The sequence below is a fragment of the Microtus pennsylvanicus genome, chromosome 11, assembly GCF_037038515.1.
Source record: "Microtus pennsylvanicus isolate mMicPen1 chromosome 11, mMicPen1.hap1, whole genome shotgun sequence".
Classification (NCBI taxonomy): domain Eukaryota; kingdom Metazoa; phylum Chordata; class Mammalia; order Rodentia; family Cricetidae; genus Microtus; species Microtus pennsylvanicus.
The window spans coordinates 25,380,028-25,392,812 of NC_134589.1; positions in this window are offsets into that span (position 1 = coordinate 25,380,028).

A 12,785-nucleotide genomic window follows, 5' to 3' on the forward strand; every position below is an offset into this window, starting at 1 on the left:
TTTACACCGAACACGCCCACTGTATGTCAAAAGCCATGCCTGGGAAGTAGGTGTTTTCAGACATAGCAGTTGAGAAGAATCAGACTTTGTGTGACCTTTTCATGCCCACTGGAAAAATAAATCTATCTATTTATCATCCAGTTTAGACACTTTGTGGGGTCAGAGGACAACTCACAGAAGTTAGTTCTCTCCTTCTACTTTCTAGGTTCCTGGGGCTTGGATTTTGGTTGTTAGTCTCACTGGCCCCAGTGCCTTTACCCACGGAGCCATCTTACTGGCCTGAAAGTTTCTTCTTAAATATCCTCATCAAGGGGGCTGGAGAAATGGTTCAAGAATTAAGAGTATTGCCGGGCGGTGGTGGTGCACGCCTTTAATCCCGCACTCAGGAGGCAGAGGCAGGCAGATCTCTGTGAGTTCCAGGACAGGAACCAAAAGCTACGGAGAAACCCTGTCTAGAAAATTAAAAAAAAAAAAATTAAGAGTATTTGCTGCTCTCATGCAGAAAGCCCAAGTTCAGTTCCCACTCCCACATCATGTGACTCACAACTGCCTGCAACTCAGGTTCCAGGGGATCTGGCACCCTCTTCTGGCCTCCATACTGCATACAAGTGGTGCACATACAGACAAGCAGGCACATACAAAAATGAATAAATAAATACTTTTTCCCAGGTATAGTGGTACATGTCTTTAATCCCAGCATTTGAGAGACAGAAGCCGGTGTATTGCTGTGAGTTTGAGGCCAGCCTGATCTATATAGGCCAGCCAGGGCTTCATAGGGAGAACCTGTCTCAATAATAATAATAATGAAGTTAACAACTTGATATTTGTAATCTAATAATAATAATAGTTATTATTATTATCTGGATGTGGTGGCACATTTAATCCCCGTCCTTGGGGGTCAAAGGCAGGTGAATCTCTGCGTTTGAGGCCAGTCTGGCCTACAGAGTGAGTTCCAGGATAACCAGGGCTACACAAAGAAACTCTGCCTCAAAAAAACTAAAATAATAATAACAATAGCAAATTCCTCATCAGAAGGTTCCTCTGCTAGTCACTCTGTCCTATTTTATAGGTCTCTCCTGTGGCAGTCTGGCTCAGCACTCTCTTGCTCTCATTGTGCTTTTCTTGATCTCTAAATATCATTTTTAGCAAGGCCTGTAATCTTAGCACTCCAGAGGTTATACAGATAGATTGTGAGGCTGAAGCCAACCTGGGCTACATAGCAAGATCCTGTTTCAAACAAGAGCAAAATGAACAAAACAGGAGATGAATGAGTAGGTAAGATTTGTAGTAATTGGTTTGCAAATGTGTGTGGTGTCCCCCCCACCCCCAGCTAGACGTCTTTAATCCCAGAACTTGGGAATCAGAGTAAGGTGGATTTCTGTGAGTACAATGCCAGCCTGGTCTACAAAGCAAGTTCCAGGACAGCCAGAGCTGTTATATAGAGAAACCCTGTCTCGAAATAACAAAACAAAACAAAAGAACAACAACGAAAGAACAGTACCAAAAGCTCTTCGGGTCATTTCCTTGCCTCTGTTTGGTACACAGTACCTGTAAAGGTCTGCTCTGTCCTTTAAGAGACAACACGCCGGCCCTGTCTGCAAGCCAAGACAAGCTGATCTTCAGCTTCCAGCCTGAGCCTCTTCCCTTTCCATGTCTGTCTCTCCGAGAGATGGCTTCTGTCTCTCCCTTCTCCCCACTTCTCCCCTTTCTCCCTCTCAGTTTCTCTCTCTCTTTCTGATCTTTTCCCCTTTTCCCTTTTCCCCTCCATAACCCACTAAATAAATATCCAACCTCACTCTGCATGGCATGCTTATCCATGTGTCTGTCTCTAGCCTGCTTGTGACTTCCTATGCATGCCCATATGTCTTGTCTGTCTCTCCTTATGGGACTGGCTGCCCCCGGCAAGGTGTCTCATCATTCGGCTCCCTGCCTGGGACTCGCTGCCCCTCATGGCCCACTGCAGCCATTCTGGGAACTGGCCATCCCTGCCTAGGACTGGCTGCTCTCAGGAACCACTGCCTGCTGCCTGCCACCACTTCAGGGACCTGCTGGATGGTCTCGGGACCACTGCCTGCTGTAGCCACTCAGGGACCTGCAGCATTTTTACTTGAACCATTACAGTACCCACATTGGGAGGGTCAGTCTTCTAAAGAAGAGACAGAAGAATTGGAGAGATAGGAGCCTGAGAGAGCTAGGCTGGCTCCATGGGGGCACTGGGAGAGGAGCCAGGCAGAGTGGGAGTGAGAACTGGGGATTAAGGAAGTCTAGGAAGGACCTCCACAGCCCAGAATCTGCTGCACTTGCCAGCTCCCCGTCTGTAGCTGACAGTCCATGATCACTAGGATCTCTTTACATCTTAAGTTCAGTAAGTTCAGAACCTTCAAGTTCAACCTTCTAAGAATTAGATGTTAGGCCGGGCGGTAATGGCGCACGCCTTTAATCCCAGCACTCGGGAGGCAGAGGCAGGTGGATCTCTGTGAGTTCGAGGCCAGCCTGGTCTACAAGAGCTAGTTCCAGGACAGGAACCAAAAAGCTACGGAGAACCCCTGTCTCGAAAAAAAATAAATAAATAAAAATAAAAATAGATGTTAGGTTTGGAGAGATGGCTCAGTGGTTAAGAGCACTGGGTTTTCATCCAGAGGACCAGGTTTCAGTGCCTAGCACCCACACAGCAGCTCCAGTCCCAGGGGATCCAATGCTCTTGTTTGTCTTTTGTGGGCCTTACAGGTATGGTGCTCAGCTGGATGCAGTCAAAACAGCCCATAGATAAAAAATTTAAATGAGCTGTCCGGGGCTGGGCATTTAGCTCCGTGGTAGAGTGCTTAACTAGCAAGAGCAAGGCCCTGAGTTCCATCCTCAGCTCAAAAAAAAGGGGGGGGTGTTCATTGATGACAGCCCCTTCCAAACCCTCAACAGAGCCCCTGGGATTCTCCCAGATCATGGCCACTATGAGTGGTGGCACAGAGAAGCTACCAAACTAGACTGCTTCGTGAGCAGAAAGAAAGAGTTATTGGGGATCAAACTGCCAAGACTATCCTGGGAGCCAGGGGAGGGGGAGAGAGAAAAGCAAAATGGCAGAAAAGCGAGGAGACTTTATTTGACAGTTGGCAGGTTGGGCATCTGAGCTGATACAGGCTGTCTGACTGACCAGGAACCAGGTACCCTTGCCAGAGGTGTTTGACCTCTGGGGGAAGGTTAAGGGAAGTTCCGAGTGAACAGAGACCTCATTTAAGCCTTCTACTCTTCTAGTGAACAGAAACCTTCAGGCTCGTTTACCCAATAACCGTCCCTCCGCTCACTGGGTCAGAGTCCTTCTGGTTAGGACAGTGTTACCAGCACTGCCATTTTGGGGGAGGGGGACTTTGGACCTGACAGTTACACCTTTAGTGGGCTTCCAAAGAAGCAGGCAGGCTTTCAGGTGGAGACGCTGGGCAGTGCCATCCACCCCAAGGGCATTCTTCAGTTCATAATCAGCTCTGGGAAGGCACCAAGGTGCAGCGACAGACAGCTAGCTTCGTAGTCTGCCCAGAGTGAAGAAGCCATGGCGGGGCTTAAAGTCAGTCAGTAAAGCCAGTAAAGGGTTTGCCTCAGAAGCCTCGGGATCTGAGTTCAGTCCCCAGGGCCCATCTAAAAATGCCGAGCATGGGCCACGCTTGGGCGACAGACACCTGAGGGTCTCTAGGGTTTGATGGCCAACCGCTCTAGTCGACTTGGGAGCTCCAGGCTAGCATGAGACCCCAGGATCATAGCAGATGGTCAGCATTCTTGAAGATGACACCCCCACACATGTGCACCTGCACACACGTGAACAAGCACACACTTGCCTCACAAAATGCAAGGCGGGGAGCTAGGTGTAGGGGTGCAGGCCTGTGGTCTTAGCTTCTCACGCAGATTGAGGCAGGAGGATTGCACCTTTGAGTACAACCTGGGACACATAGTGAGATTCTGTCTCAAATGACAAGACAAGGGCCAGGTTTGGTGGCACCACCTTTGATCCTAGTGTTTGGGAGGTAGAGATAGGAAGATCTCTGTGAGTTTGAGGCCTGGCTTACATAAGAAGTTCCAGGACAGCCAGAACTGCATAGAGAGACTCTGGCTCAACAAACAAACCACAAAACAACAATAATGAAATAATAATAAAATAAAAACAAGAGCTGAAGAGACGGTTCACTAGCTCACTGGTTAAGAGTGCCTGCCTCAAAGGGTGGCTGTGGTGGCGCAAGCCTTTAGTCCCAGTACTCAGGAGGCAGGGGCAGGCAGATCTCTGTGAGTTTGAGGCCAGCCTGGTCTACAGAATGAGTAGACCAATGATACACAGAGAAACCCTGTCTCGTAAAACCAAAAACCAACCCCCCCCCCAAAAAATGAAAAAAAAACAAAACAACATGTTGTCTTTGGGGTTTTCCCCTCTGCTTCCTCCAGGATTGTACGATTGTGTGATTTTCGGGGTCTATACTCTAATTCAGAGTCCAGGCCTCAGCTGCACTCATGTCTTTCTTTTGGAGCCCCAGGAGCCGGGCATTTCCAGCAGAGTTCTCCTGTGGGCCTTGGTATTTCTTGGAGAGGAGATCATTTTATTTCCTCTGACTCAGCCTCCTGCTGCTGCCATGCCTGTGTCCTGGGCTCTCAGCATCTGTTCCTGTGACGGAGGAAAGGGCTCTTTCAGGCACCAACCTCAGTCCTTCCTGCTAAGATGTCAGGAGGGGGAGGTGTGTGTGTTCCAGAATGTGAGCCGTGCCTGTGTGCGCTGGACAGAAAAGGAGAGCGTCCCTGTTCTGTCTGCAGGACGGGCTTCAGCAGGCCATTCTGGGGGGAGCTCTCATTTCTCCAGAGCCTTTGGTTTCTCTGAGACAAAGCTGCAGAGTGGGCGGAGAGGTGGAGAGAGAGAGAGAGAAAGAGAGAGAGAGCTGGCCAAGAAAGGAAGCCTGGCATGGTGGTGCGTGTTTATATTCCCAGTGCCTGGGAGGCAGAAGCAGGAAGAGAGGAGTTAAAGTCACCTTGATTACTTAGCAAGCTTGAGACCAGCCTCATCTATGAGACATTGCCTTAAATAAATCAATAAATCAATAAACCTTATGCTCAGCTGACCCCGTGTGTTGAATGGTTTTACATGCTCATTCTGACTCTCTTTTTCTCTTGGTTTTGAGACAGGGTCTTGCTATGTAACCTTGGCTGGCCTGGAACTCACTATATAGGTCTGTCTAGCCTTGAACTCATAGCAATTCTCCTGCATCAACCTCCCAAATGCTAGGATGAAAGGTGTGCACCCCCATGCCTCACTGGCATCTGAGTTTTAAGATTTGTGACTATGTACACTGTTGTCTTCATTTACTTAAGGCTAGTCCAATGGGTGAGTGACAAACCTGGGATTTAAACCCACTGCATCCAAAACGCCCACTCTCCCCACCTCACAATGCACCTGCCTGATTGTGACATGTCACACTGAGACCTACACAAAGAACATTACCCAATTCTGTTTGGGGCGATTCTGGGAGACCCATGGGACGGTTGAACTCAGCTTCAAAAAATGTTAGGCGGAGACATGAACGAACAATGAGGTGTATTCATTGTGGAGGTCAAGAAGAGTGTATGTCCTAGGCTGGGATGATGAATCCAGCCTGGGCCTTAGCTCTGCTGTTGTGTTCGTCCTACCTGGATTCTCGCTCCAAGCTAGCAAGCTATTCTCTACTCTGTCCACATACAAGGACCACCTTACCATGAAGTTTTCACAAAATGTTGACGGGGTGTGGGTCTGATCGGGTTGGGGTGGGACTGGGTCGCTGTTCTTTTCTGGAAGTTCCCTAGGTGGGTCTCGCTGGCAGCTGAGGTTGAGAAGCTTTATGATACTGAGGTACAGGGAGAGGCTGGCAGCAAGCGGAGGAGGTGTGCCTCTTCGGAAGGGTTTATGGGAACACACTTTCCAAGGCTGATTACCACCCAAGAAAAGAGACCAGATGTCTGCAGTAACTGGAAAATCAATTGATTTCCTTTGCAAGACATGTTAACATTAATATCGACAGGCTATAACCCTAGAAGCTCTCAGGAGGGCTGTAGGAAAGCAATCTCGGGCAGTCATCCGGTCCATTCCTCTGGATTACATAGTGTTTGGAGAGGGGGAGACACTTCTATAGACGGATTTGTTTTCTCAAGGCGGGTCTTATGTATCCCAGAGTAGCCTCAGATTCTCCTCACTCTTGCTATGTAAGGAGGCTGGCCTTGAACTCCAGATCTAACTCCACCTCCAGAATGCTAGGGTTAGAAAACATATACCACCACCTCTGACTGTTTTTTGGTTTTGTTTCTTTTCAAGGCAGGGTTTCTCTGTGTAGCTCTGGCTGTCTTAGAACTTGCTCTGTAGAGCAGGCTGGCCCCGAACTCAGAGATTGTCTGTGTCTGCTTCCCAAGTGCTGGAATTAAAGGTGCGTGCCACCACTGCCTAGCATGTATGTATGTATGAATGTACATATGTATGTATGTAATACAGAGTCTCATCATGTAGCCCAGGCTTGTCCCCAGCTCTCTAGGGCTTAGAATTGTAGGCATCCATGACTATGTACAGCTAAACAATTTTGTTTTGAGACACAGTCTCACCAGGCAGCCCTGGTTGGCTTGGAACTCAAAGAGATCTACCTGCTTCTGTCTCCAAGTGCTGGGATCTGTCTCCAAAAGCATGCCATACCCAGCCAGCCAAATATTCTTAAAGAAAAGAAGATAATGGATAACTGGAAAGGCAGCATTAGGGGACAAAGCAATTTTTATTATTCCTAGTGTGAGGTCCATTAACTTTACCCTCTCGCCGGGCGGTGGTGGCGCACGCCTTTAATCCCAGCACTTGGGAGGCAGAGGCAGGCGGATCTCTGTGAGTTCGAGACCAGCCTGGTCTACAAGAGCTAGTTCCAGGACAGGCTCCAAAACCACAGAGAAACCCTGTCTCGAAAAATCAAAAAAAAAAAACAAAAAAAAAACAAAAAACTTTACCCTCTCACAGCCCCTTCTCTGGGGGTTTCCTGGTTACCTTGTCCTTCAGGGATGACTAGAGGACAGAAGGGCCTGCAGAAGCAGCCTTTCCCACTACAGAGGTGGCACAGTTAATTTGCATCCCCAGGAGAAGTGGGCATGTCAGCATGTGTCTTATAGTTAGCTGGCCCTTTAAAAACTTTTATTTATTTTGCTGTGTATGTGTGTCCACAGTTGCACACACATGTCAGCAGGTATGTGGAGGTCAGAGGACAACTTTGTGGAGTCAGTGCTCCCCTTCCTTCATGCCAATCCCAGGGACCCAACTCAGACGGTCAGGTTTGGCAAGTGTCTTTACCTGGTGAGCCATTCTGATAGTCCCATAGCTACCTCTTTTATGATTCTAAATCCTTAGGCATTGTTGCCAGCTCTTAGCCTTGCTTCCCACAGCTTTTCTCTGTTATTGTGGCCTGCAGTTGCCAGGCAAGGCCCGGCTTTCCTGATGCCCGTCAGCCCCTCCCCAAGGGAGCAAGGCATGCGCTCACTTTTTCCAGCTGTCTTCTCCGTCTGATTTAATGGATATACCCGGACTGATGACGCATCAGCATGGGATCTTTCTTTTGCTTCTTGGGTAATTGTCCTATTAACAGCTGTCCCAGGCAAAGAGACGGGGTGGGGGGGTGGGGGGGTGCAGGGAGAGGAGCGGGTGCTTTCCTGGGGGAAGAACAGACTCTGGAGTTTACAAGGTTAATCGGCAGGTTCTGGGAAGGAGCCGGTGCACCTGCTCAGACTTGATCTGGAACTCTAGACGGAGTGGAGACTGGCTTTTGGTCTGCACTCCCAACTCCTGTATATTAAATATCCCTCGTGCCTGCACCCTGCCAGGCCTAGGCTGCCTGCTGTTACAACTGAGGCTGTCTGTGTGTGCGGTGAATCTCAGCAAATTTCGAACTTTCCTTTTCCCCCCTCTTCCTTCCTTTGCTACTGAGGTAATGTATGTGAAAAGCCTAAAGTATGCAGTAAAGCCTGCCCCAGCCATAACATCTAACACAGTCTAACTCCACAACGGTTTCTGGTCTCTCTTTTTCTCTCTCAGTTTACACAGAAATGATTACTACACACGTTTCTATAGTGTTGGGTGCTAAAAGAGAATGATCAGGACAGGGTAGGAAAATCCAAAAGATCTCAACTCAGCTTTCCTAACTCTAGCCCCTCTTCTCAGTGTTTGCTATCCCACGACACTGGGGGCACAAGAAGAAGGCAATGGAAGGAGGAAGCTAGTCACTGCTATGCTATGATACCTAGCAACTAATAAAAGGGACCCCCCCCAAAAAAGGGACCCAACAGAGTCAGCTGTGGTTGCACAGCACTTGGGAGGCAGAGGCAAGTGAATCTCTGTGAGTTCAAGGCCAGCCTTGAACTGCTGCGTAGTGAGCTCCAGGCTAGCCAGGGCTGCACAGAGAGACCCTGCCTCAAAATAAATAAAAGAATAAAAAGCGACCAAATAATGGTGACGGTGGTGGCAGCTACTTGTGAGGCTGAAGCAGAAGGGTCACTTGTTCCCAGGGGGAGTTTGGGCGACATTGTAATACCTGCTTCCAGAAACAGAAATAGGGGAGTTGCTGATTACTCCAGGCTAGCCCAGGATGCTTATGGAGACTTTGCAGGCTAGCCCAGGATACTTCATATAGAGACTTTGATTTTAAAAACCATAAGAGGGTGTTCTGGTGGAATCCAAGCCAAACCCCCTTCTCTATTTCTCTCCAAACCCTGCCACATCTCAAAAAGGCCATCAAATGATGATGCCTCCCCTCCCAGCAGTCTTGATACTTAAGATACTCAAGACCACTCTCACAGGGTATTTAAACTACTCTCCCCTCCCCCCACCAAAACAGACATGCGGTCTTCCGGTCTCTATTTTCTATCTCCTCTCTGCATGGCTGGAAAATCATCCAGGAACGTTTTATCTATTAAGCCTGGGCTTTTCCTGGGTGGTGGCAGTGCACGCCTTTAATCCCAGCACTTGGGAAGCAGAAACAGGTGGATTTCTGTGAATCCGAGGCCAGCCTGATCTACAGAGTGGGTTCCAGGACAGGTTCCAAAGCTACAGAGAAACCCTATCTTGAAAAACCAACCAAACGAATAAATAAATAAAATTTCCTGATTTGGTCTGATTTGGATTGCTGTGTCAGCAGAGAGGCTTATCGGGTGCAGAAACTTTTCAGAGGACTGGCAAGATGGCTCAGCAAGTAAGAGTTCTGGCTATCAAGCCTGATGACCTGAATTTCATCTCTGGGACCCACATGGTAGAAGGAGAAAACCCACTCCTGAAACCTCCACATGCTTGCATGCATTTGAAAGAGCATGCACACGCAAATAAATGTATTTTTTTTTTTAATTTGGCTTTCCAAGACAGGGTTGCTGGCTGTCCTGGAACTCATTCTATAGACCAGGCTAGCCTTTAACTCAGAGAGATCTGAGTGCTTGGATTAAAGGCATGCACCACCACTGCCTGGCAATAAAATTTTTAAAAGAAGAAAAAAAAAAGAACAAAAATAGTCTTGTCTTTAAGTGTTACAGTCAAGCCTGGTAGTGCTGTTTGGGAGACTGATGAAGGAAGATTGCAAATTCAAGGTCTATGTTGGCTGTGGAGTGAGTTCAAGGCCAGTCTGGACAACTTTATAAAACTCTGTCTCAAAACGGAAAGCAAGAAAATGGGCTAGAGATACCGATCAACAGCAGTTGCCTAGTGTATGGAGATCCTGAGTTCAGTCTCTGGTGCCTCAATACTGTAACCTAGAATTTGACACTGTTCATTCCTTTGATTTTTTTGTTTGTTTTTATTGTTTTGTTTTTTGAGACAGTGTCTCTGTGAAACTGAGCTGTTCTGGAACTCACTCTGTAGACCAGACTGCTTTGGAACTCACAGAGATCCATCTACTTCTGCCTCCTGAGTTCTGGGATTAAAGGCTCGCGACACCACCGCCAGGCCCAAATCTCTTTCTTAATGTAGTAGTTTTATTTATTCTTTGAGGTTTTCATATATATTGTGCTGGCTAGTTTCATGTCAGTCTGACACAAGCTAGAGTCCTCAGAGGAGGGAATCAGATGTTGAGAAGATGCCTCCATAAGATTGGACTGTGGGCAAGCCTGTAGGGCATCTTCTTTATTATTGATTGCTGTGGGAGGGCCCAGTCCATTGTGGGTGGGGCTACCCCTGGCCTGGTTGTCGGGATTCTATAAGAAAGCAGGCTGACAAGCCAAGGGGAGCAAGCTAGTAAGCACTCTTCCATGTCCCCTGCCTGCTTCAGCTCCTGTTCCATATCCCCTTTCATCACTGAAGGAAGTCAGGACAGGAACTCAAACAGAAACAGGAGCTGTTTTACTATTCTCTGGCTCCCTGTCAGAATTCCAGGTTGAGCATCCCAAGCCAAAGACAAGGGAGGACATGACACAAGCATGCTTGGCAGGGAAGGCACCTCAGCTTTCACAGCCCTTCTCAGTGAACTCAAACAGCACATGACAGCTGGAGGACACTTGACATAAACAAGCGTGGGTCTGAAGTGGGGTGGATCTCAGCTTTCACAGCCCCCTTCTCAGTGAACTCAAACAGCACATGACAGCTCACCAGTGTATGGACATTACAATGTCATTTTATACTTCATTCTCCTAAGAGGATCGTCATTTCCTGTTCTTCCTCCTTGGTATTGCGAGACAAGATGAGTTCCCTCTATATAGCTGCCCTTGAACCATTGGTCTTCAGGTCAGTCTATCAAACACTGGGATTAGAGGTGTGGGTTACTGTGCTTGGCTCCAGTTTTTCCTCTAAAAAATATTAAGAATATACTTACCTTTTTTTTTAATTTTTGAGATTATCATCACACCAGTTCTCCCTTCCCTTTCCTTCCTCCAAACCCTCCCATGTTGGGAGCTATAGATCCCTGATCCCTTGATTTTCTTTGCCTGCCTCAGACCCTTTGCCTGCTGGAGTGAACTGAGCAAAACAACTTGTTTTCCTCTGTTCTGAGCACGAGACCCTAATGGCAGGCTGATAGGTCTGCAGCTGAAAGATCCCAAGAGCTGGGGTGTGGCCAGGGCTCTTTATAAGCTTCCCCTGAGCACAATAAACTTGGCATTCTTGTATCAAGAATGACCCACGAATCCGTATCTCTCTGTGTGTCTGTCTCTGTGTTTTTGGGTCTCCCAGCCAAGTACCGGGCTCTCGTACTGACCTGTAGTGGCACTGGAGTTACAGGTATAGTACGGGCATAGTACCATATAGCACATAGTACAGATGCCATGTTTTTTTAAATTAATTTATTTATTATATATACACTTTCCAGGATATAGTGCCAGATCTCATTACAGATGGTTGTGAGCCACCATGTGGTTGCTGGGAATTGAACTCAGGACCTCTGGAAGAGCAGCTAGTGCTCTTAACTTCTGAGCCATCTCTCCAGCCCCCCAGATGCCATGTTTTAACAGGACCATTTTGGAGACTAACAGTGGAAGTGTTCAGCGAGATAAGGAACAAAGGGAACGCTGAGAGATTGCTCATAATTATATAGAAAAAGGGCATTCCTGGCACTCTTGTCTCAAGGATGTCTTCGTGGCCCCATTTGTCTGCCTGTCTCTGTCTGTGTGCATATGATTTTAAAAATTTCATTCTAGTTCCCGTAGCACTTAGCGAGTAGAATGCAGGAATGGAACTGGTGGAGTTTTACAAGTGGAGGCCCTCAGGGAGACTGCCCTCTGGAATGGTGAGGGTGGATTAAAGATGGGTATGTGTTTTATGTGTGTTTGAGTAAGTCTTTAAAGAGACAGAACATAGACAGTCTGATTATAAGCCACAAAAGCATCGAGTGTGTACAGATGTATGTTACTGTGTTGTCTCTTGTGTTTTAACTGGAAAAAGACATTTGACTCTGGGAACTGCTAAGAAAGGTATCTTGACTTTAAAATATGGGGTCTAAGGATTTGATGCTTTGGAAAAGAGGTTCTGCTTTTGTCTCCACAGAGGATGAGAACCTGTGGATTCATTCCAGGCTAACGTGGTTTGATTCATCGAGCCCCCCTGAAGTGTTGTTGTGAACACCCCAAAGATACAGTGCCCCCAAACAGCAGGAAGTCGTGTACAGAGAAACGATGCCCAAATTTCCTAAATAATTGTTTACTAGAACTCGGGCCCCTTCTGTGATTCCCAAGCTCGGGCCACTTCCCAGAGTCCCTGAGAGTGGCAGCAGTGCCAGGAGCCACAGTGGTTAGTGAGGCTTGTCGGCAACCGCGGCAACAAGTGCTGGAGCCGAGGCTAGCTGGAGTCACCCAGACTTTGCTGGGGTTGCCTGTTCACGACATGAGAAGGCTGCAGTTCCTGGCTCTGTGTACCACTGGTGCGAGTGGCAAGGATGCTTCCCAGCAGCGTCACTCTGGCCCAATTCGTGCCTGGCCTGGCTGAGAGGGATCTCTGCCTGCCGCTGTAATGGCTGCTCCAGAATTGCCATCATCCAGGTGGCAGCGGGCAGCGGGTCCTGAGACCACAGCACAGTTCCCCAAGTGGTGGCAGGCAGTGGGCAGCAGGTCCTGAGACCAAGGCAGGCCATGAAGGCAGCCAGGTCCCAGGCAGGAAGCCATGTGGAGGATGAGAGATTGAGGTGGATAGGCACATCATGCAGAATGAAGCTGGATATTTATTTAGTGGGTTAGGGAAGGGAAGGGGAGAAGGAAGAGCAGAGAGGAGGGGAAGGGGAGAAGTGGTGGGGAGAAGGGAGAGATAGAAGCTGCCTCTGAGACACACACACACACACACACACACACACACACACACGCGG